Genomic DNA, 21,424 nt, shown 5'->3' on the forward strand with positions numbered 1-21,424 from the left:
GTAAGATCCTACTAAATCAGGAGCCTTGTATTTCTTACAGAACACCGCGATCGTGGCATCCGACCAAGATCTAGGAGGGTAACCCGCCTGTGCCATCTGCATAACTCTCAACAGCTCATCCTTGATGATGCTAAAAAACTGTCTGTAAACCTCCCCGGGAATTCTATCAGGCCTTACCTAAAGCCAGGCTTTTTACTACACTTTCCAACTCCAGCATCGTAATCTGGGATTCCAATTCCTGTAAGTTTGTGGGATCGAGTACTTTTAAGCCCTCTTCCAGCATTTCTATCCAATCCGTCCCACCTCTCCCCCACTCTGTTGCGTATATAATTCAGAGTAGAACAGCTGAAAGATCTGGGGTTCGGAGTGTGATACCCCATTTACATCTCTCAATGCCAGAATGTTTCTAGCTGACTCCTTCATCCGTAATCGTACAGCAAGACGTTTTCCAATTGTTTCACCAAATTCATGTCTTTGCATTCTAGATGTTAAATACTTTCTGGCATTCTCTGCGCTCCAATACCCCAAGACATTAGCCCTCTCCTTTACCACCTCATTCTCCAATTCGAATAGATCATTCAAGCCGAAGGCAACCCCCTTAGTTAATGAGGTTTCAGCCTCAATTAAATGCTCATAAAGCGTGGCCAATTCTTTTTAAAATTTATTTTTCTGCCAAAAGGTGAAGCTAATACATTCCCCTCGAAAACACGCTTTAAAAGTGTCCCAGACTATGCTGACTGTGGCCGTCCCTTTATTATTCCCCCACAAAATCTGCAACCATCTATCCATGTGCTCCTTAAATTCCATGTTTAAACCTAATTTCCGGTCGTATGTAAAGTTTAGACATTTAGGTCTGTTAAGACAACCCAGTAATTCAAATACAATAGGAGCATGATCCGAAGTAATTCTTGGATAAACACTTAGGGGTCCATTACGATGTCGGGCAGTTTGCCTCCGCCAGGCTGGCGGTGGCCACCGCCGGCCTGGCGGAGGCAAACCGCCCGACATTGCAAGCCCAAATCCCCTCCACCAGATTAGGATGGCGGAGGGGAAGGCGGCGGTGAAAAACACCGCCCGCCTGTTTTCCGCCCCGGTCGCCTTGCGGCCGGGGCGGAAAACCTGTAACATGGCGGCGGTGTCTGTAAGACACTGCCCGCCATATTACAATGGGCTGTGAGGCAAAGTCAGGTGGTCTTCACTCTGGGGGCCCCCTGCGGGCCCCCAAAGTGAAGGACAGTAGGGGGTGCACACGGGGGTACCTGTGGTACCCCCCTGCATTTGCATAATGAAAGCGGCAGGCACCGCGCGGTGCCTGCTGCTTTCATTATGCAAATGGTGAACAGCATTTTCTGCATTGTGGCGGGCAGTGCAGAGAGCACCGCCCGCCACAATGCTGTAAATACAGGATGTGCCTGCCACTGTGGCGGGCACATCCTAATCTCACCCCCGGGACCCCCGCCCTTATGGCGGGCCGTCCCATTCCCCACTATGGTAGTCCGCCCGTCATCATAATGACCCCCTTATTGTGGACCCGCCCAGTAGTGAAACAGGGAAAGTTGTTCTTAGGAGTCTGCTGCTAGCACAGCGGAATGCTAGAGTTGCCCGATGCCAAGTTTGCCTAGCTTTGGTTCCATATCATCCATCTTTCTTTCAGTATCCCACACTTCATGTCTCTTTATCTCTCTCCTGCAGGTTGTTTTTCTTCCCTGCTTTCTCTCTTTGTCATTGGTTTTCTCTCTTTGCCTTCCTCCTTCTTTCTTCCTTTCCTGCCTTTCTTTCTCTTGTTTTAAGTCAGACGTGATGAAAAATAAGTCTCAGTCCCCAAAAGTTAGAGCTGGTCTCCTGCACTGAATGTGGGTGAGATAGGGGTTGCGGTCATTGACCAGTGTTACAAAGAGTGAGGAAAGCTGATTACCACATTCCAAGTGGCGTTCAGATTTATGTCTTTGATTCAGCTGCTCTTAAAACTGGAAGTGGATGGGAACACTGCAGATTGTAGTTCTGAGAGTGGATAAAAATGGGTCCTATCAAGGCAATGAGTCCCATGTAAGTAACCATGTTCAAGACAATGTAGAACATGTGTCCCACCAACACTCACTCACACACACACACACACAAACCACCCCCCACCCCCACCCCACCTGTAAGAGCTTGGGTTATTAGTTGCGAAGGATGTGCACCCTTCAAACATAAAAGTCTGCAATTGCCTTTTTACTGGGAACCAAGCACTTTATCATAGCACTTGACACTCTCAAGGTTTTGAAGCACAGCATCCAAGGCCTACCAATGTGCAGTGGTGTGGCTAGGAAATCCAGCTCACTTGTACACAACAATAACACTCAATACATCATTGTCTAGTCCGTACTTTTTCTTTTAAAAATGAAAAGTATTTTTGTTACACACACTAATAACTACTTTGCATTAAATTACAAATATGTGCAACTGTTAGATTGGAATACTTATGGTGACACCCTCCTATCACATTACACCCCTATGGGCCCTGTACCCTATGGCCACAATACCCTCCACTTATGGCAGGAGATTTAAACAATATTCACCACAGTGACCTGATGGTAAAAGTGCTCTCCTGTGGATCCTGGGCGGTTTTGGGGGAACCCAGAGGAGAGCAAGCCTTGATCGGCTTAGCCACGTTAATTGCAGAGACATTGCACAGGTATGGAAGTCTCCACATACCCAACAATAGCACAGTGGCGCAGGGTGATAGACTGGTGCGCTAAACAGGAACAACTTATATATACTGCTAGAGGTTGTCCGTGTATGCACCAAAAAGTGTAATGCGAATTGTGGTAATATCATGGGCTGGCAGATGTTTGAGAAGATGTGTCTCTGTGGGATGTCTGGGGGTCCGACACAGTATCTTCTGTAAGATTGGCAACAGGCGTTGGGTTGAGATACTACTTGTACTTGGTTTGGACAAAACCAATAAAATTTCTTTCTAAAAAATAAATCAAAATGTGGCTCTGAATCTTTATTTTACTTTAATCTGACAGCTAGTATGTCGTAGGCGGTATACAGTCAAAATATCGAGTTAAAAATATAGAATTGCATTAATATCAAGTTAAAAATATAGAATGGACTAAATATCGAATGGACAGAATATAGACAACAAAAATCTCGAATGTAATGGACAAACTATCGAATGGACATGATATAGACAACAAAAATATCGATTTAGAGGTAAGTTAATATCGATTTACATAAATATAGAAAGTCAAAATATCGAAGTATATAATATAGATGTTAAATATATCGATTTTTTAATAATATCGAATTTTTTAAAGTGTTTTTTATGTTAGTATATGTGTGAAAAGTGTATATTTATTTTATAATTTATTTTAAGTAATGAATTTTATGGTATTTCATATAACTTAAATCTGTTGTGGGTTTATAGGGGAATAGGGTGGGAAGTAATTTAATTATAATTGATTAAATGGTTTAATTTATTTATTGGTATTTATCTTGAATTAATTGTTAATTCATTTTTAATTGGTAACTAATTAAATTATAATTGGTAAATGTTTTATTAATTGATTGATTAATTGATAATTATGTTAATTGTATTATTATTTTTTCAGTAGCGGGTTGTGGGTTTATAGGGGAATAGGGTGGGAAGTAATTTAATTATAATTGATTAAATGTTTTAGTTTATTTATTGGTATTTATCTTGAATTAATTGTTAATTAATTTTTAATTGGTAATTAATTAATTAAATTATAATTGGTAATTTATTGTTATGAATTGAATACTTGATAATTATGTTAATTTTATTTTTAAAAAATCTGTAGCGGGTTGTGGGTTTATAGAGGAATAGGGTGGGAAGTAATTTAATTATATTTGATTAAATGTTTTAATTTATTTATTGGTATTTATCTTGAATTAATTGTTAATTAATTTTTAATTGGTAATTAATTAATTAAATTATAATTGGTAATTTATTGTTATGAATTGAATACTTGATAATTATGTTAATTTTATTTTTAAAAAATCTGTTGCGGGTTGTGGGTTTATAGAGGAATAGGGTGGGAAGTAATTTAATTATATTTGATTACATGTTTTAATTTATTTATTGGTATTTATTTTGAATTAATTGTTAATTAATTTTTAATTGGTAATTTAACTTATAATTGGTAATTAATATTTATTAATTGATTAATTGATAAATATGTTAATTGTGTTAATTTATTTACTGTAGCGGGTTGTGGGTTTATAGGGGAATTGGGTGGGAAGTAATGTAATTGTAATTAAAATTTTAAATTTATTTATTGGTATTTATTTTAATTAATTGTTAATTATTTTTCATTTGCTAATAAATTAATTGTAAATTGGTAATTAATTTGTATTAATAGGTAATGATTTTTAATAAATATTTTTTATTTTTATTTTTAATTGATTAATTATTATATTATATTAAATTGTTAATTATTTGTAATTAATTTGTAATTGGTATTAATATATTTTTTTTAATGAATATATGAAGTATTTACTTTCCCTACTGTTGCACTCACTGGAGTGGGAATAGTAATTTTTACCCCTACGCTATCCAATGCTTTCCCTACTGTTGCACTCTCTGGAGTGAGAATAGTACTTTTTACCCCTACGCTATCCAACGCTTTCCCTACTGTTGCACTCCCTGGAGTGGGAATAGAAATTTTTATCCCTACACTATCCAACGATTCCCCTACTGTTACACTCTCTGGAGTGGGAATAATAATTTTTACCCTCCCGCTATCCAACGCTTTCCCTACTGTTGCACTCCCTGGAGTGGGAATAGTCATTTTTACCCTTACGCTATCCAACGCTTTCCCTACTGTTGCACTCTCTGGAGTGTGAATAGTAATTTTTACCCTCCCACTATTCAACGCTTTCCCTACTGTTGCACTCTCTGGATTGGGAATAGTAATTTTTACCCTCCTGCTATCCAACGCTTTCCCTACTGTTGCACTCTCTGGAGTGGAAATAGTAATTTTTACCCCTACGCTATCCAACGCTTTCCCTACTTTTGCACTCTCTGAAGTGGGAATAGTAATTTTTACCCCTACGCTATCCAACGCTTTCCCTACTGTTGCACTCTCTGGAGTGGGAATAGTAATTTTCACCCCTACGCTATCCAACGCTTTCCCTACTGTTGCACTCTCTGGAGTTGGTATAGTAATTTTTACCCCTACGCTATCCAACGCTTTCCCTACTGTTGCACTCACTGGAGTGGGCATAGTAATTTTTACCCTCCCACTATCCAACGCCTTCCCTACTGTTGCACTCTCTGGAGTGGGAATAGTAATTTTTACCCCTACACTATCCAACGCTTTCCCTACTGTTGCAATCACTGGAGTGGGAATAGTAATTTTTACCCCTACACTATCCAACGCTTTCCCTACTGTTGCACTCTCTGGAGTTGGAATAATAAGTTTTACCCCTACGCTATCCAACGCTTTCCCTACTGTTGCACTCACTGGAGTGGGAATAGTAATTTTTACCCTCACACTATCCAACGCCTTCCCTACTGTTGCACTCTCTGGAGTGGGAATAGTAATTTTTACCCCTACGCTATCCAACGCTTTACCTACTGTTAATATTACGTTCATATACATATATATATATATATATATATATTAACAAATACATCTGTATTTTTTTTAACTTACATTAATTATTTATTCATTTTAAGGTTATTTACGTATTTTAAGTATGTTTAAGTTAATTATATTTATTTTTTCATTAATTTTTAATTACTTTAAAGCATTTAAAAAAAATCGATATTTTGACTAACTATATTTTTTACAACGATATTTTTGATTCGATATTTTTGTACTTACCTGTTTGGAGATAGGAATTCGATCGTCATTCTATATTTTTTACTTGATATTATGGTAGTTCTATATTTTTGTCATCGATATTGTTTCAGTGATCCGTCGTAGGACCCACCACAAGTGGTTATGATACTCCAGAGTCCAGGAGTGAAAGCTCCAAGTCCAGGAGTGTGTTGATCTGTAACCATCTTCTCTCAGGATCAGGGATTCAATCCACTGGAAAAGGTAGGGTGAGTTTCCTAAAAACATTCTAAGGGGGCTCCTTCATCTCAAGCAGCCCCACACAACACATTAGAAAAAGGTTGGTGGGGCCCCCGTCCCTTCTTTGGGCCACCACAAGCATCAATATTTAACTTCTATCATTCTTGCAGGTCATTGTAGTGCGCTCCGGGCCCAGAGCATTGTGTATTTTATAAGCAGCTTTTTCTGGTCTGTGATTGGTGGCCTTCCAGTAAATGAGCCTTTGGGTTGGGGGCTGCGAGGAGAGCCTCAAGGCCTCCGTAGTTATGTAATGTTTTAGAGTTTATAAAGTGCATAACTGCTCCAACAATGGAGCTTCGCAGCGCTAGTCCTGGGGGATAGATGTATAATATTTACTGGCTGACTGAGAGAAGAAGGAATGAAAGATGGAAAAGAGCTAAGTCTTCAGGGTTTTCCAGAAATGCAGGTGATTCTCAATGTTACTGATGAAAAGGGGTAACTCGTTCCAGAGAGCACAAAAAGAGTGGCCTCCCATTCTTGCTCCCCTAACTCACGGGATAATGACCAAATTAAGATCCGCTGAACGTAAGTGATGTGCAGGAGCTGGCATCTTTCTTTCTCAAGTTCTTCTGCTCCCCTACCCACCCTCTGCATTAGAGGCCAGAGTGCCCCACCCCCATACACAGGGGGCAGGCAATGCACCTGAGCAGTGCACCTGAGCAGTGCACCTGAGCAATGCACCTGAGCAGGTGGCGGTGTCTATTAGACACCGCCAGCCATATTGCAATGGGCTTAGGGAGATGCCTTTCCGTGGCGGCGATGCCGCCACCGAAAGGTATGTGCTCTTCACTCTGGTGAAGGAGAGGTGGGGGGTGCACACGGGGGGGTACCTGTGGGACCCCCCGGCATTTGCATAAACAAAGCGGCAGGCACCGCGCGGTGCCTGCCACTTTGTTTATGCAAATGTAAAAGTGAATTTTTAGCATTGTGGCACCGCCCGCCACAATGCTGAAAATACAGGATGCGCCCGCCATAGTGGCGGACGCATCCTAATACCGCCCGCGGGACCCCCGCCCTTATGGTGGGCGGTCCCGATTACCGATGGGAGGGCGGGCGGACTAAGTCCGCCCGCCATCCTAATGGACCCCCAAGACTCTAACCTGGATCTTCAGCTTCCAAGTTAGCAGCTCAGGCCGCTGTGCCACATCTTCTCCTTATTGTACAAATTCATCTCTATCATTTTGAATACAAACTCAAGATCCACCCATACTCGTACTACACCACCACACCTGAATGGTGCCACGCTAAAAACAATTCTCACTTGCAAATGGGCAGTTGGGCACAGTGCAGAAAATGTTCTTCCACTTACGTAGGAGAGCATAAACTCCATTGAACAAAGATCCAGAGAAGCGAAAACAATTGAAGCCGCATTTGTCCCAATTCTAGCATAAATGACATCTCCCTAAACTTTATGACCCCACATCTAAATTCCACTCTCATCCCAGTGCCAGCAAGAGATTTAGAAAAAAGTGAAACGCCAGACACCTAAGGAAACAATGAAGCCCCAATACTGAAATATACATTTGTTTGCAGGAGGTAACCTCCACTTACCAGAACTCTTGAAGTGTGGCTCACTGCTGAACTCTACACAGTGTAGCTATGAGTCCCTCCCACATAGTCAGTGAAAAAGCTACTGTAAGCCTCCATTAATAGAGAAGGGAATCACAAGTCATTGCACCCACAGAGCACATCAGAATGAGACCGGTGAAAGCTAGCAAAATGCCAGACTTCGCCAAAGATGAGATGCAATCCTTACATAGCCACATATGGAGGTGTTCTAAATTTTTGAAAGTAGCAATTGCTGATATTGAAGCGAGAAGATGCTAGTTATATATGGTCAGTGAGTGAGTGAGTGTGGCTCACTGATTAGAGCGGCAGACCCTGATGCAGAGGTCTGGCCCAGGACCAGGGTTCAATTCCCGTCGCGGCAGGGTCTTGAGCTCAAATGTCTGCGGACCCGATAATTCTCGGCACGGTGCCTACTCTAATCATGGGGTCCCACGCTGCAACTCTGGGCAATAGCTTGCTTAGTCTCCACACCGGCCCTAATCGCTAAGGATGCCTGGCTTCACCAGGGGGGTGCCCAGGAGTTGGCGCCTCACAGGAACAGGCCAGGACGGGTTCCTCAGCGGTTTATTCAGCGCGGGGACACACTGGTAAGTGTAACCATGCGCTTTATAAGCTTCAGAATTACAATTATTTATTTAATTGCTTTCTTTTGTGTATTACATGATGAAGACAACCTTTGTTTCCTCTGATTCTTGCTTCGTAGGTTTACCTCTATTTTGGGGTGGGCCTGGTGTAAAATATTTTCATTTGAGATCTCAGTGCATGTTTCCATTGCTTCAATAAGCGTGCTCTTGCTGAAGTCTCTTGCTTTCAGTCTTGTACCTGTTTGTTCCCTGTTTGTGTTGTATTGTGGATGAGTTTACTGGTGGCATGCAGAATGGAATTAATGGTTGCAGGCTTCCTGAAAATGTAAGATTTAAGTGTATCTCTTTCATCTTTAGAATTTAATATACAAAAACGTTATTGATTCTTTACTCCATGCCCACACACTTAGTTTTAATTTAATGGGAAGTCAACATCAGTAATGTAGTTTTATATATATTTCATAAATCACCTTCCACGAAACGCTCAGTTTCTCCTTTCACATGTTTGCGGAGCACCCTGGGAGGTGGTGGAAATGTACTGGGCTTCCCAAAAGGCATTACAGGTGATGATTCGTGACAGACAGAGACAGACTATAAGCCAGGCACCTCCCTTCCACTTTTCTCTCTTGCCCTTTCCTGTCAGCCTCTGAGCCCCTTGGTTCCCTTTGGGCTGCAGTTGTTAGTTGTGAGCATTGCTTTATTTGTGCAATGAATAGCAGGTCATGGGCCCCACCACTTATTTTCAAACCACATCTTATTTTTTATCTTAACACTTCGATTCAGAAGGAGAAGGGCAGAAAAGGGATGAGGAAGAGAAAGATCGGGCAGGAGTGACAAAAGGAGAACAAATGGTAAAAGTGAACTTACATTAGTGTGAAAAAGTGACAGGTGGTGCAGGTTGGTGGAGGAAGTGAAAGACTTGAGTTGTAATCAAGCAAAGAAATCACTGGTATTTGGTATTGGCCGAATTCACCCGCGGTGGCTGCTAAGGAAACCTTTGGAGCAGTGCACACGTACTGTGTACAAATTAAGAACTGGGTGCGACCAGATTGAGAGTTCTGTCTTATGTACGGGCAGGGCACAAGTCCTAAAAAAAGAAGTGGGGGGACACTGACGTCACGACAGGAAGTGACGTCATGAAAGGTGGCTTGCACCATCAGACTCATTGCCTCCCCTCGCTCACCCCTTAGATGCGATTGCATCAGAGAAGCCAGCACGTGAGCAGCGTTCTGAATGAGCTCCGATCTCGCCCCAGAGAGGCCAACGAGTGAATGTGTGGCTCCATTTGCTCCAGTTATCGAGCTCCCTGTAAAATAAGTGGGGGGACGCCGTCCACCCGCGTGGTACCCTGACTCGAGCCTTGTGTACGGGGTTCTTAACTCCTCAACTTGCACTGAGCGTGCCAGTGACATGGTTGGCAGGATGCAGCCCTCAGGGATAGCGGTGCCTTCCCAGAACGACGACAGCTTTACATTTGCCCAGAGAAAGACAGGCAAGTGTTCTCAAATTATGTGAAACCACACCACTAGAGAAAGACTTAGGACGTCACGGCAGACTGATAGATGAGAAAGACCACCAGCGCTTGCAACAACCTGGGCTCTTGTCCGACGCATATTTAATACATTTAAGAGGATTTCAAAAGCAGCCACGCAGATGTTTTTGTCAAATAAAAAAAATTGGTAAACCTTATCAGCACCTGAAAACAGCAACACTTTTCAAAATGTTCCTGTTTGCTTTGGTAATGGGCAGCCAAAACCAAAGCATGGAAAGATGTGTGCTTATTCCTTCCAGATTTTCTGTTACATTTCGCGGTTAAAAGTAAGAATGTTAAGCATTTGAAACTGGCTTGTGTGGAGCAGTGATCCATTGCATACGTAGGTTCAACAGTGAACTGGACTTGCAAATGCCTGCCGCACACTATTTAGGAAATTACGAAAATGTTCGCTGGCCAGCCTCCCACGGAGATTCTTACGTTCAAAGATAGCTTTCAGAACTGTAACATGAACATAACAATGGAAAGAGGCTAGACAAAAATTCCCACCTGGGCCGTCACAGGAATACACTTATCGATGATAAAACGAGCTAGCAATGAACAAGTAGCTAATAGTGGGACACAGTTTTAAACGTACTCCAAACAATCAGCTAGGGTCAGCCTAAGCCAACAGCACTCTGAAACTCCCACTTAATAGAACTTGGACTTACAAGGACAATAAACATTAGGCATGTGGAAACCGTGGAACACAACAGCCAGCGTGGGGCGCCACTGCAGCAAAACTGAACATTCCCAGTTATTTGTCTCTGAACCATTTTGACAACATTATTCCGGGACCAAGTGTTCTACATCACAGATGTCACTAAACTAGTGTAGTCTAGTGTTTTTGTATAGTGCATGGCCACATGATGGACTCCCAGCGATGCAACAGACACCGTGAGAGGATAGGACTGCAAGGGAATCAGTCACGGAAAAGCCACGTCTTCAGTGCCTAACGGATGGGGAGTTCGAGCTCCACAGAAAGCAGCTCCAGAGGCAGTGCGTTCCAGAGTTTAGGAGCCAAAAACGAGATGGAGCGACCCCCCATCGAGATCTTTTGATCTTAGGAATCCTCAAGGTCTGAGCGGAGGAGGATCTTCGAGTTCTCCCAGGCACATAAAGAGAAGCTTAGGTTTTTTTCGTTAAGGCTCCCGGACATTTTTGCTTGCAGCCCCTTTAAGCCCTCAAATTACTCACTTGGTCCCAGCATCAGCTCCAGCTCCCGGTGACTGTCTCCCCCCGCCGCCGCAGCTTCTATCACCTTAGCGTGGCCGCTGTGAGGGGGAGACTCCAACTCCCAGGGTGCTTAGCGGCAGAAAGCCGCTCCATCGGACTTTCGCGCCTGGAGGCGCTTTAAAACTGAGACCATCTCCGGGGGAGCGGGTGTTTCGTTAAGGCTCCCGGGACATTTTTGCTTGCAGCCCCTTTAAGGCCTCAAATTACTCACTTGGTCCCAGCATCAGCTCCCGGTGACTGTCTCCCCCCGCCGCCACAGCTTCTATCACCTTGGCGTGGCCGCAGTGAGGGGGAGACTCCAACTCCCAGGGTGCTTAGCGGCAGGAAACCGCTCCATCGGACTTTCGCGCCTGGAGGCGCTTTAAAACTGAGACCATCTCCCGCGTCGCGGGACGTGCCGGGCGAAGCCCGGGCAAAGGGCTGGCCGTCTGTGGCCAGAGGAGGTCGGGCCGGGCCAGTCCTCTAACATCGCTATCCCCATGACATTATGAGACGCGTCGGCTAGATAAGTGTGCTTTTCACCAGAACTGAGCGTATCAAATTATTGGCTTAAGCTTATTTGGTGTAGGGGGGCATTCTACTAAGGATTGTGAAGGCGGATCTTGTACTATTCATGAGTAAAACTAGTCGTAGGGGTGGGAAAGGTGGCGGTGGGGTTGGGAGGATAGATGCCTTTCTTAAACGGGCTGAATCAGCAATTAATAAGGAGATAGAACTGGTAGAGAGGAGGAGGCTCTCGTTAGAGCCATTACATCGTTCAAACATAAACTCTGATCAAGACTTGGGCTTTGAGGCCTCTGTTAGTATATGTCCTTATCCCGATTCCCCACAGGTGCTGGTACTTCCTTCTCAGAATGATAGTGTGCCAGTATTACAAATTTCCAATTCTATTAGTTCTCCTACTCCTAGTCCCTCACCCTCTCCCCCCATTACACGGACTAGGCAGTCACAACTGCCTCCTGGGGCTAGACAGAAGGAACATCCAGTAAAGAGAAAAGCTAATGGTCCTCCGAAAGGTAGCCATCAACAAGCTAAGTTAGCTAAGAATAAAAATTCCACATCTGGGTTGGGTCTCCAACCGGAAAACCCTACTCCCTTAATATTTCATCCAGTGCCTAATGCCTGAACTAATATACTGCCACTTCCTTCGAATGGGCTCACTGAAGGAATTTTGCCTGGGTTGATTGGGCACATGGAGGAACTATTTGGAGCACTTCTTCATCTAGTTATGAAGAAACTTGAGTCTATAGAACATAGGCTAGATTCTATGGAAAAATATCTTAAAAATGACTGCCTATATGATGGGGGGGGGGGGCAAAAAACAATAGCATTGATTTCTAACACTGCTGCTCCCATTGCTCTAATAACTAATGTGCAGGGAAGTTTGCAGCCTATCAATACTATAGCTATTTCACCCCTGTATTACCAGCAGTGACACAAAATATTAATCCCCCAGTAAAGCATGCTTCTAAGGGTCCGAGTGGGAGATTATTTCCATCGGCGAATAATTCTTCTAGGGAAGTCTTTCTTCACTTACCCCCGGAGGCTTGTCCCTATACTATCATTTTGGCAAATGTCCCCAAGCTCCCAGAATGCGAGGTGGAGCGCTGGTCAGCGCTCAAAAATAAGGCCCTACATTTTCTGAGCAACAAAACAGTACTGGGAGATCATTTATATGCTAATTTTAAGATTGTTCGTAGGGTATCATGGGTGGGCCATTCAAGCAAGGGTATGCAGGGGGACTGTGTCATCGTCAACTTTAGTTCCCCGGAACTGGTCAGACTTATTCTAAGGCAGACTGGATCAGTTAGGGTCCATCACGATTCTGTAAATGTGCTACCATTGGGTTATTTTTACCTTCCTTCATCCTACCCAGGTATTCAGGCTATGAGTCAGGGTTTACCACAGGTTGTCCCCCCCAAGTGCTACTCTACCACTTAGCAACAGATTTGAGATCTTTAATTCACTGGATAGTAACGATTGACTTTATCTAGAAGAGGGTAGACATCAAGAGGATTTGAGGCTTACTACTAATGATAGAGCACCTCCCCAACTTCGAAACACTTTATTGGAAGCTAATGTCCACCTTGGGTCTGACGGTTCATCAAAGAGTGGAATTGATCCAATTCATGAGCTACCCAGGGAGAGTCAATCATATAGCATAACACCAAGAGAGGGTCAGGTTGATATTGGTTGCCATGTTCCATCCAATAGTCCCGACTCTCCCTATCTATTGACTTTGGTTTCGTGGAATGTGGCAGGGCTGAGAAGTAAGGTAACATCCTTGGATTGTTTATCCTTCCTAGACAGTAGGGATATAATTCTTCTTCAGGAAACATGGTTGGTGTCACCCGAAATTAGACATGGATATCTGAATTTTTATGTCCCGGCTAATCCCAGCCTGCGGGGGAGACCAAAGGGAGGCTTACTTACATGGGTAAAGCAAGATAGTAGATACTCCGTTCATCAGTTGGATACCAATAGTGTAGACATTTTGCTAATTAAAGTTAAATGTCCTGATTGTAAGGACCTATTTGTTTTTAACATTTATTTCAGGGGTCTGCCAGGAGGCAAATCCTCTGAAGTAATTGACCAACTAGACATTCTCCTTGAGTTCTACTGTAATAAGGGTAATATTATAGTAGCAGGAGATTTGAACTGCTGTTTTGAACCCCTAGACAGCTATGATATAGATCTTCTTTGGAAGAAGACCATATCTGGAATATCCCTTAGTTGACACTAGCACCCATTAAAAAATGGTCAGAGGCCGCGCTTCATCTCAAAGTTTTATGTGTAGAGCACGGTTTACGTGCCACAAATGGAAGAACAACCTCTGATAAACATGGCGCTTCTACCTTTAACAATGGTGTATCACATAGCCGCATTGACTATATCCTCACTAACAAAGAGAATTGGGCTAGTATTGAGGATATGTTGATAGTGGAACGGGTGGAGAGCGACCATGAACCATTAATTTGATCATTTAGGCTGTTTAAATCACACCAAAGCGAGGCCCCAGAGGATTGTGTGGAAATAGCCCTTTCTAATGACTATAGACGAATAAGATGGGATAACTGCACAATGGAAGAAGAAAATATTGTTGCTATGAGGGATTTGACTGTCCAGGCTATTGTGGAACTTCAGAAAAATACCACTGTCGAGGAAGTTATATCCAATGTTGGCCAGACCCATGATAAATGTTTTAGCCAGTTAAGGTGTTTTTTTGTAAAAAAAAGGTGACAAAAAAGCATATTAGGCCTGTTAGAAAGGAAGACCAATGGTATGGCAAGTCTTGCAGGGCTGCGTACAAAGCCCTATCAGATGCTGTAAAAACCAAAGATATGGCTAGGATTAAGAATACCCGAGTCATGTACAAAAAAACGCAATACATTGCAAAACGTGAGTGGGACAAGGAATATTGGAGGGAGCTGCTGAGTGCCAGTAGAGAAAGATCAATGTGCTCCTTCTGGGATATGGTAAAATGGGGTAGGGGGCTAAAAGGGGTGAACCCACTAATCATGTTTCGCCTAATCTTTGGGTTTCCCACTATGCGTCCCAGTTCGCGTCTACTGATGCGGTTGGTGACGAGAGTGAGGTCCTTCCCATCTTAAACCAGGTTACTATCTCCCTATCCTTTACCAGAATAGAGGTTATTAAGATCTTGAATAATATCCCAAAGGCTAGAGCCCCAGGTTTAGACTCAGTCCCAGCAGACCTGTTTATGAATGACAAGGAGCTCTGGGCTTCTTACATTCATTTGCTAGCAAACGGCATCGCTATGGGCTCACCCATATCGGAGTCGTGGAAGAGTGCCGAGATTATCCCGGTTTTTAAAAAGGGGGAGTGCTCGGACCCAGGAAATTACAGGCCGATCAGCCTTATTGCTTGTATACAAAAGGTGGTGGCAAGGCTATTATTGCAGCGAATCCAGGGGTGGATTGAGGCCAATGATGTTTTATCGCCCCTTCAGGCCGGGTTTCGCAGCCACACCAGCACGGTTGACCAAGTTTTTAGATTTGTTTTAATTTACTGGCAGGTGGTGCTTTTAGGGGGGGGCATGCTTTTTGCGGCCTTCGTTGATCTTAAATCAGCATTTGATATGGTGCCACGCGCAAAAATGTGGGCAGCCTTTCAAGATCAGGGCATGCCCCTGGATATCTTGTCCCTTTTATTAGATTACACGAGGACAATTTTGTCCGAGTCCGTTGGAACCAGCAGGGGAGTGTAACTGACAAATTTCCAATCGCATTGGGGAGTTGGCCAAGGGTGCGGTCTGGCACCGACCCTCTTTTCACTATACATCAACAGGGTGATCAGCTATTTTGAGCACCCACCAACCGCTGCTCCCAAGTTGGATGGTAAGCTGATCCCCCTGTTGATGTTTGCAGACGACACGCTACTAATCTCAAGGACTCAACGGGACCTCCAGAAGGCCATTGATGTTTTTGAAGTCTTCTGCAATGACCATGGACTTGTCATTAACACAACTAAGACTAAGTTCATGCTCTTACACAAATCCAAGCATGTCAGAGGGAAGGTGGTAATGAATGGGGCACAACTTGAACAGACCCAAGTATTCTCCTATCTGGGCATTACCCTATCATCCAAATTAGATTGGAAACATCACTCAAATCAGCTGGTTACGAAGCATGCACAATTGTCGGGAGCCCTCACCAAATAATTTTATCTGTCACACACTAGGCCAATTACCCCGGTCCTAAAGATTTATGATGCTAAAGTCAGAGCAGCTGTCCTTTATGGTGCAGAATTGTGGGGACTTAGCAACCTAAAGAAGTTGACGAGCGCGCAAAATAAATGTTTGCGTAGCATCACAGGCCTTCCAGTATCAACCCCCCTGATTCCTCTTCTATATGATTTGGGATCTCAAAGCCTCGAAGATATGGCTCGGTATAGATCAGCTGCGTAGTGGAGGAGACTATGGGTTACCCCAGAACTCTCCAAGTACGCTCTGGCCTTTCTCGAGGTTAGAGATGCCGATAGGGCACACAAAATATCATGGTTGAGGGAGGTTAGGGCTATCTACATGGCCATGGGCCTATCCCCTTTGTGGGATGACCCATTAGTGAATTCCTTTCACCCAAGAAAAGTATTCAGAGACTTGTTCTAGAACATGCTTGTGCTAAAAAGATTTGGCCGTTGTATCGGACCATCACTAACGGTGGAATTCCTAGGACTAAAACACTCTCCAGTCTCCAGGGTTATTGTGACTGGATTACCATCCCTGGGGACAGTAAGAAATATCATCAGTTCAGGGTGGGGACATTACCACTCAATGCCTTCACTGCGAAATGGCGCGGGGGACAATGTTCCACCTGCCCCTTCTGCCCCACCCAACAGGAAGGCATTGGGCACATACTTTTTGTCTGTCCTGAATATAAAGTTCCTAGGATAACATGGCTAAAACCTATTTGTTTGCAGTTAGGCTTGAAAACAGGAAGCGAGTCCGTTAGGATTCTCCAAACTGACAATTCTCAGGCCGTGGTTATAGCTGTGGCTAAGTTTCTCCACTGGATGTGGATTACTCGCACGCAAAATGAGCCTACAGTGACATCTTAAGGGGTTCTTTTAAAGCTTTCTATTGGGTTTACGTCACCTGATATTATACACCTTGTAAAATGATGAATTTAGAGTTTTTTTATTGTGTTTTTATTAGGAATGTTTTTAAACGTATCTGTACAATGGAATGAATCTGTTTATTTATGACTCCAAACAGATTTAGCTAATATTTGCCGTATGTATGTAACTTATTGTTTTAATAAACTTACGGATGGTCTTCAATTGATGTGGTTCAAAGTATCATGTGGTATTGTGAAAACTTGATTTCTGATATAACAGTGGGTAATTTTTAATTTGTAAGTACCTAGCTGTTGTAATGTCTTTTATGATTTCTAAATCGAAATAAAGACTTATGAAATTGAAAAAAAAAAATTGAGAAGCTTACGGTCTCACCAAGGAGGGACCTTTGCTATTGAAAGCCCTGTTTAGAACGCAAAGTGTCTTGAATTGTACGTAGCGCTCCACCGGTAGCCAGTGGAGATCCATGAGGATTCACCAACAGTAAAGACTCACTGACGAGGAAGTCTGGTGAGCGGTACTATTCCTTTTGACAGTTGGCAATAATCCTAGCACTGGCTCTGGAATTAGCCTACAAGCAATGAATGTTAGCAAAATGAGAGCCTCCATCGCCATCTACCCTGCAATCATGTTGTCCTTCCGTCACACCCTTTGCACGTGACCGTCAGCAGCATCGCCTGTTGAAGCAGACCTGCAAGCTGCTTTTTAGGCTGGTCATATCAACCCCTCGGTCCTCCCTTACTCGTGATCACTAATTGCAGAGGGATATCAAACACCTAATCCCAGTAAATGACATCAAACAAGTGACCCAATCTCAAGTACTGTCAGGAGTAGATTCTGACAGGTCTTTTCTGTGTGGACTTCCAAAAACCCACCACATTCCTCTATGTAGCTCTTTATGTAGCGGCTCGACCCATTTCAGAGGGAATAAAGTGCGATCACACAACTCCTGCAAACTGTGCATTCTAGTCTGCCATTAACCACACAGGAGCCCAGGTACTCTCTTAATAGAAACCCTAGACTTGAAGAAAGAAGAAAACATGAAAAAATCCATTTTAGGAAGTGATCACAGGGCCTGGAACTCTATACCACCACCAATTAGAACTCTGCCCTTCTACAGCACTTTACAATGAAAATAAAGAACCTACTGTTCTATCACCGCTTCCCCATTTCAGGGACCTTCGTGAATTTGTTTTAAATTAATTCTTCCGTGATTTGGGGTTTTGCATGTGTGGTTGAGGAGTGGATCATTGCCCGCAATAGCTTAAAAGGTGAATATTCGCCAGGGTAGCTTTGAACGTGAATGACTGTGTTTTTTTACTCCGATTAGTCTTTGACCCGCTAGGTGAAGCAGTATGTATGGTTATGTGTACTAGCTAATGAACAACAGAGAACATATTCACAAAGGTAGACACTCGTAGAAATTTATTTTTTAATGCAGAACATTTACAGATCAATGCATTTTGGTCGTTTCCAGATCAAACATCCTGATTATCTTGCTTTAATGTGTCAGGTGCAGTTGGTGGGCTCATTAACGAAGTTACTTCTAACAAAAAAAAACACCTTTTTTTATGGCAAATAAGAACCTGGTTTTAGTCTATGTCGATGTTAAGTAGCATTAATGGTATTAGTCCCTTTTTGAAGAAAAATCTAAAAATATCATCCTTAAAGAAATTTACCACTGGAGTATTTTTACTTTTCCTCAAGCCAAATTTTTAAGCTGCGTTGATACAAAAATGTTCTCTGCAGATTGACATATCAGGCATATTTTAACAACTGTTTCATTTGTTAAAAAAAAAAGCCATAGGCCCAAAGTTTTTCTTATGAATTCCCTGCTGGTGGTGTGGAATACAGGGGTGCTGAATGTCATGATTGCCTAATTTTGATTCTTAATGCTCTCTGTTTCTTGCACCCACATCCACTCCTTGTCTCTTCATCTCACTTTTAAAAAAAAAACATTTATTTATTGTTGAGCAGAATTATAACAAAAGCCGTACATCCTCAAAAATCACAATGAATAGAATTATTTATAACTCGTAAAATCAAATACTTGTCCTTATCTTACACCAGATCCTTTGAAGGCGTAAAGCTATCGCCTAACTAAAGTGCAGATAATAAAGTGCAGTGCTATCAATCCTTCCAAATACCAGATATGCTTAAAAAAAATCTTTTACATTACAGCTTTCTCCTTTTGTGACTATTTTCCTATCTTTATCTTCCTCTTTCTTTCTCCATATTCTTCCGGTCTTTCTTGCACTATCTCAAAGGTTGATGAAGGAAAAAGGTTTCAGTCCCGAAAATGAGGGCTGGTGACTACCACCTGAAACCACTGACTCAAATGAACAATGCTAGGGACCCACACTTCAAGCCCTTTATTTAGAGAGATCCTTAAAATTATAGTTGGCATGCATGTTTTTTGTCGGAGATGCAGTTTATACTTGTTATAGTGTTATAGCTTCTTCTGCTTGTTCATGAGATTAAGTCATGTATTTGACAATGTTGTTTTCATACTGTTTTGTGTAGTTGCTATTGCTATATGCATGCTATTGTTTCATTCTGTAAATACAACACTTTTGGGGTGCAAATAGTTCTAATTGAGTTTGTCGTTTACACTGTAGAAGTGAATAAAAAGAAACAAGTCAAAGAGATGTACATTTTACTGTTGGATAATTAGGCACCGTCATGATTTCTACAAGGATAAGGAATGCACTGTGACATATGGACAATTATTAGAGTAAATTTAGATTAGCCGTGTTTCTGGCCTAGACTAAGGGAAGTGCTTGCTAACTGACCACAGCCTACAACGTCTTTGTGCTCCTGCTATCCAGTGTAGATCTTCTGCCCGCCCTCCCAAGTTTCAAGAGCCAATGGATGAGAGGCAGGCGTGTGGCATTATTAGAGGCCCTCTATGAGAATAGCTGCCCTTGTTGCTAAAGAGGCAACATGCGCTGCTGGAGTTTTAGAAGAACTACACAAAAGTCTAATCTGAAGCTATTTTATGTTGCAAATAACCATGGCATCCAAGCACTGTGCTTGATTAAAGGAAACTTAAACATGAGATCACTTGCGATCTACTACCAGCCGTATGGCACACCTGAAAACAGTGCAATACATATCGCAGCATAACACAAAAATATAATAAATTGTTATTTGGCTACCAATTTTGTTCAAGGCGTTCGAGATGCAGCCACATACTGTAGATATTAATAAGTACATAAAAACAACGAGGCCCGGAGTAGGACCAGATTGCAGATGAAGAGATATTTTACCAAGCTCCACTAATTGTGGCCGGTTGGGTCTGGCCATGCCTGCGCACATTCCCTTGGCTCTTCCCGCAGAGGGCTTTGCTGTCCCTTGGCTCTTCCTGCAGAGGGCTGTGCTGTCCCTTGCCTCTTCCCTTCCTGCAGAGGGCTCTGCTGTCCCTTGGCCCCTCCTGAGAGGGATCTGCTGTCCCTCGGCTCTTCCTGCAGATGGCTGTGACGTCCCTTGGCTCTTCCTGCAGAGGGCTGTGCTGTCCCTTGCCTCTTCCCTTCCTGCAGATGGCTGTGCTGTCCCTTGGCCCCTCCTGAGAGGGATCTGCTGTCCCTCGGCTCTTCCTGCAGGTTGCTGTGCTTTCCCTTAGCTCTTCCTGCAGAGGGCTGTGCTGTCCCTTGGCCCCTCCTGAGAGGGCTGTGCTGTCCCTTGGCTCTTCCTGCAGAAGGCTCTGCTGTCCCTTGGCTCTTCCTGCAGTTGGCTGTGCTTTCCCTTGGCTCTTCCTGCAGATGGCTGTCTGTCCCTTGGCTATCCTTGCCAATGGCTGTGCTGTCTCTTGGCTCATCCTGCCAATGGCTGTGCTGTCCCTTGGCTCATCCTGCAGATGGCTGTGCTGTCCCTTGGCTCATCCTGCCGATGGCTGTGCTGTCCCCTGGCTCTTCCTGTAGATGGCTGTCTGTCCCTTGGCTCTTCCTGCAGAGAGCTGTGCTGTCCCTTGGCTCATCCTGCCGATGGCTGTGCTGTCCCCTGGCTCTTCCTGTAGGTGGCTGTCTGTCCCTTGGCTATCCTTGCCAATGGATGTGCTGTCTCTTGGCTCATCCTGCAGATGGCTGTGCTGTCCCTTGGCTCATCCTGCAGATGGCTGTGCTGTCCCTTGGCTCATCCTGCCGATGGCTGTGCTGTCCCCTGGCTCTTCCTGTAGATGGCTGTCTGTCCCCTGGCTCTTCCTGTAGATGGCTGTCTGTCCCTTGGCTCTTCCTGCAGAGAGCTGTGCTGTACCTTGGCCCCTCCTGAGAGGGATAAGGTGTCCCTCGGCTCTTCCTGCAGAGGGCTCTGCTTTCCCTTGACTCTTCCTGCAGAGGGCTGTGCTGTACCTTGGCCCCTCCTGAGAGGGCTCTGCTGTCCCGTGGCTCATTCTGCAGGTGGCTGTGTTGTCCCTTGGCTCATTCTGCCGATGGCTCTGCTGTCCCTTGGCTCCTCCTGCAGAGGGCTCTGTTGTCCCTTGGCTCATTCTGCAGATGGCTCTGCTGTCCCTTGGTCCTTCCTGCAGATGGCTGTGCTGTCCCTTGGCTCTTCCTGCAGATGGCTGCCTGTCCCTTGGCTCTCCCTGCAGATAGATGGCTGCCTGTCCCTTGGTCCTTCCTGCAGATGGCTGTGCTGTCCCTTGGCTCATCCTGCAGTTGGCTGTGCTGTCCCTTGGCTCATCCTGCAGATGGCTGTGCTGTCCCTTGGCTCATCCTGCAGATGGCTGCGCTGTCCCTTGGCTCATCCTGCAGATGGCTGTGCTGTCCCTTGGCTCTTCCTGCAGATGGCTGTGACGTCCCTTGGCTCTTCCTGCAGAGGGCTGT

At 43.9% G+C, this 21,424-nt stretch overlaps 1 protein-coding gene across 2 annotated transcripts in view; it reads left to right on the top strand.

Moving 5' to 3' along the window:
* Positions 1 to 21,424, top strand: part of FHL1 (four and a half LIM domains 1) — a 240,789-nt gene that overhangs the window by 69,795 nt on the left and 149,570 nt on the right. The gene's annotated exons all lie outside the window — the stretch shown is intronic.

Source organism: Lissotriton helveticus, chromosome 4_1, assembly GCF_964261635.1.
Source record: "Lissotriton helveticus chromosome 4_1, aLisHel1.1, whole genome shotgun sequence".
Lineage (NCBI taxonomy): Eukaryota > Metazoa > Chordata > Amphibia > Caudata > Salamandridae > Lissotriton > Lissotriton helveticus.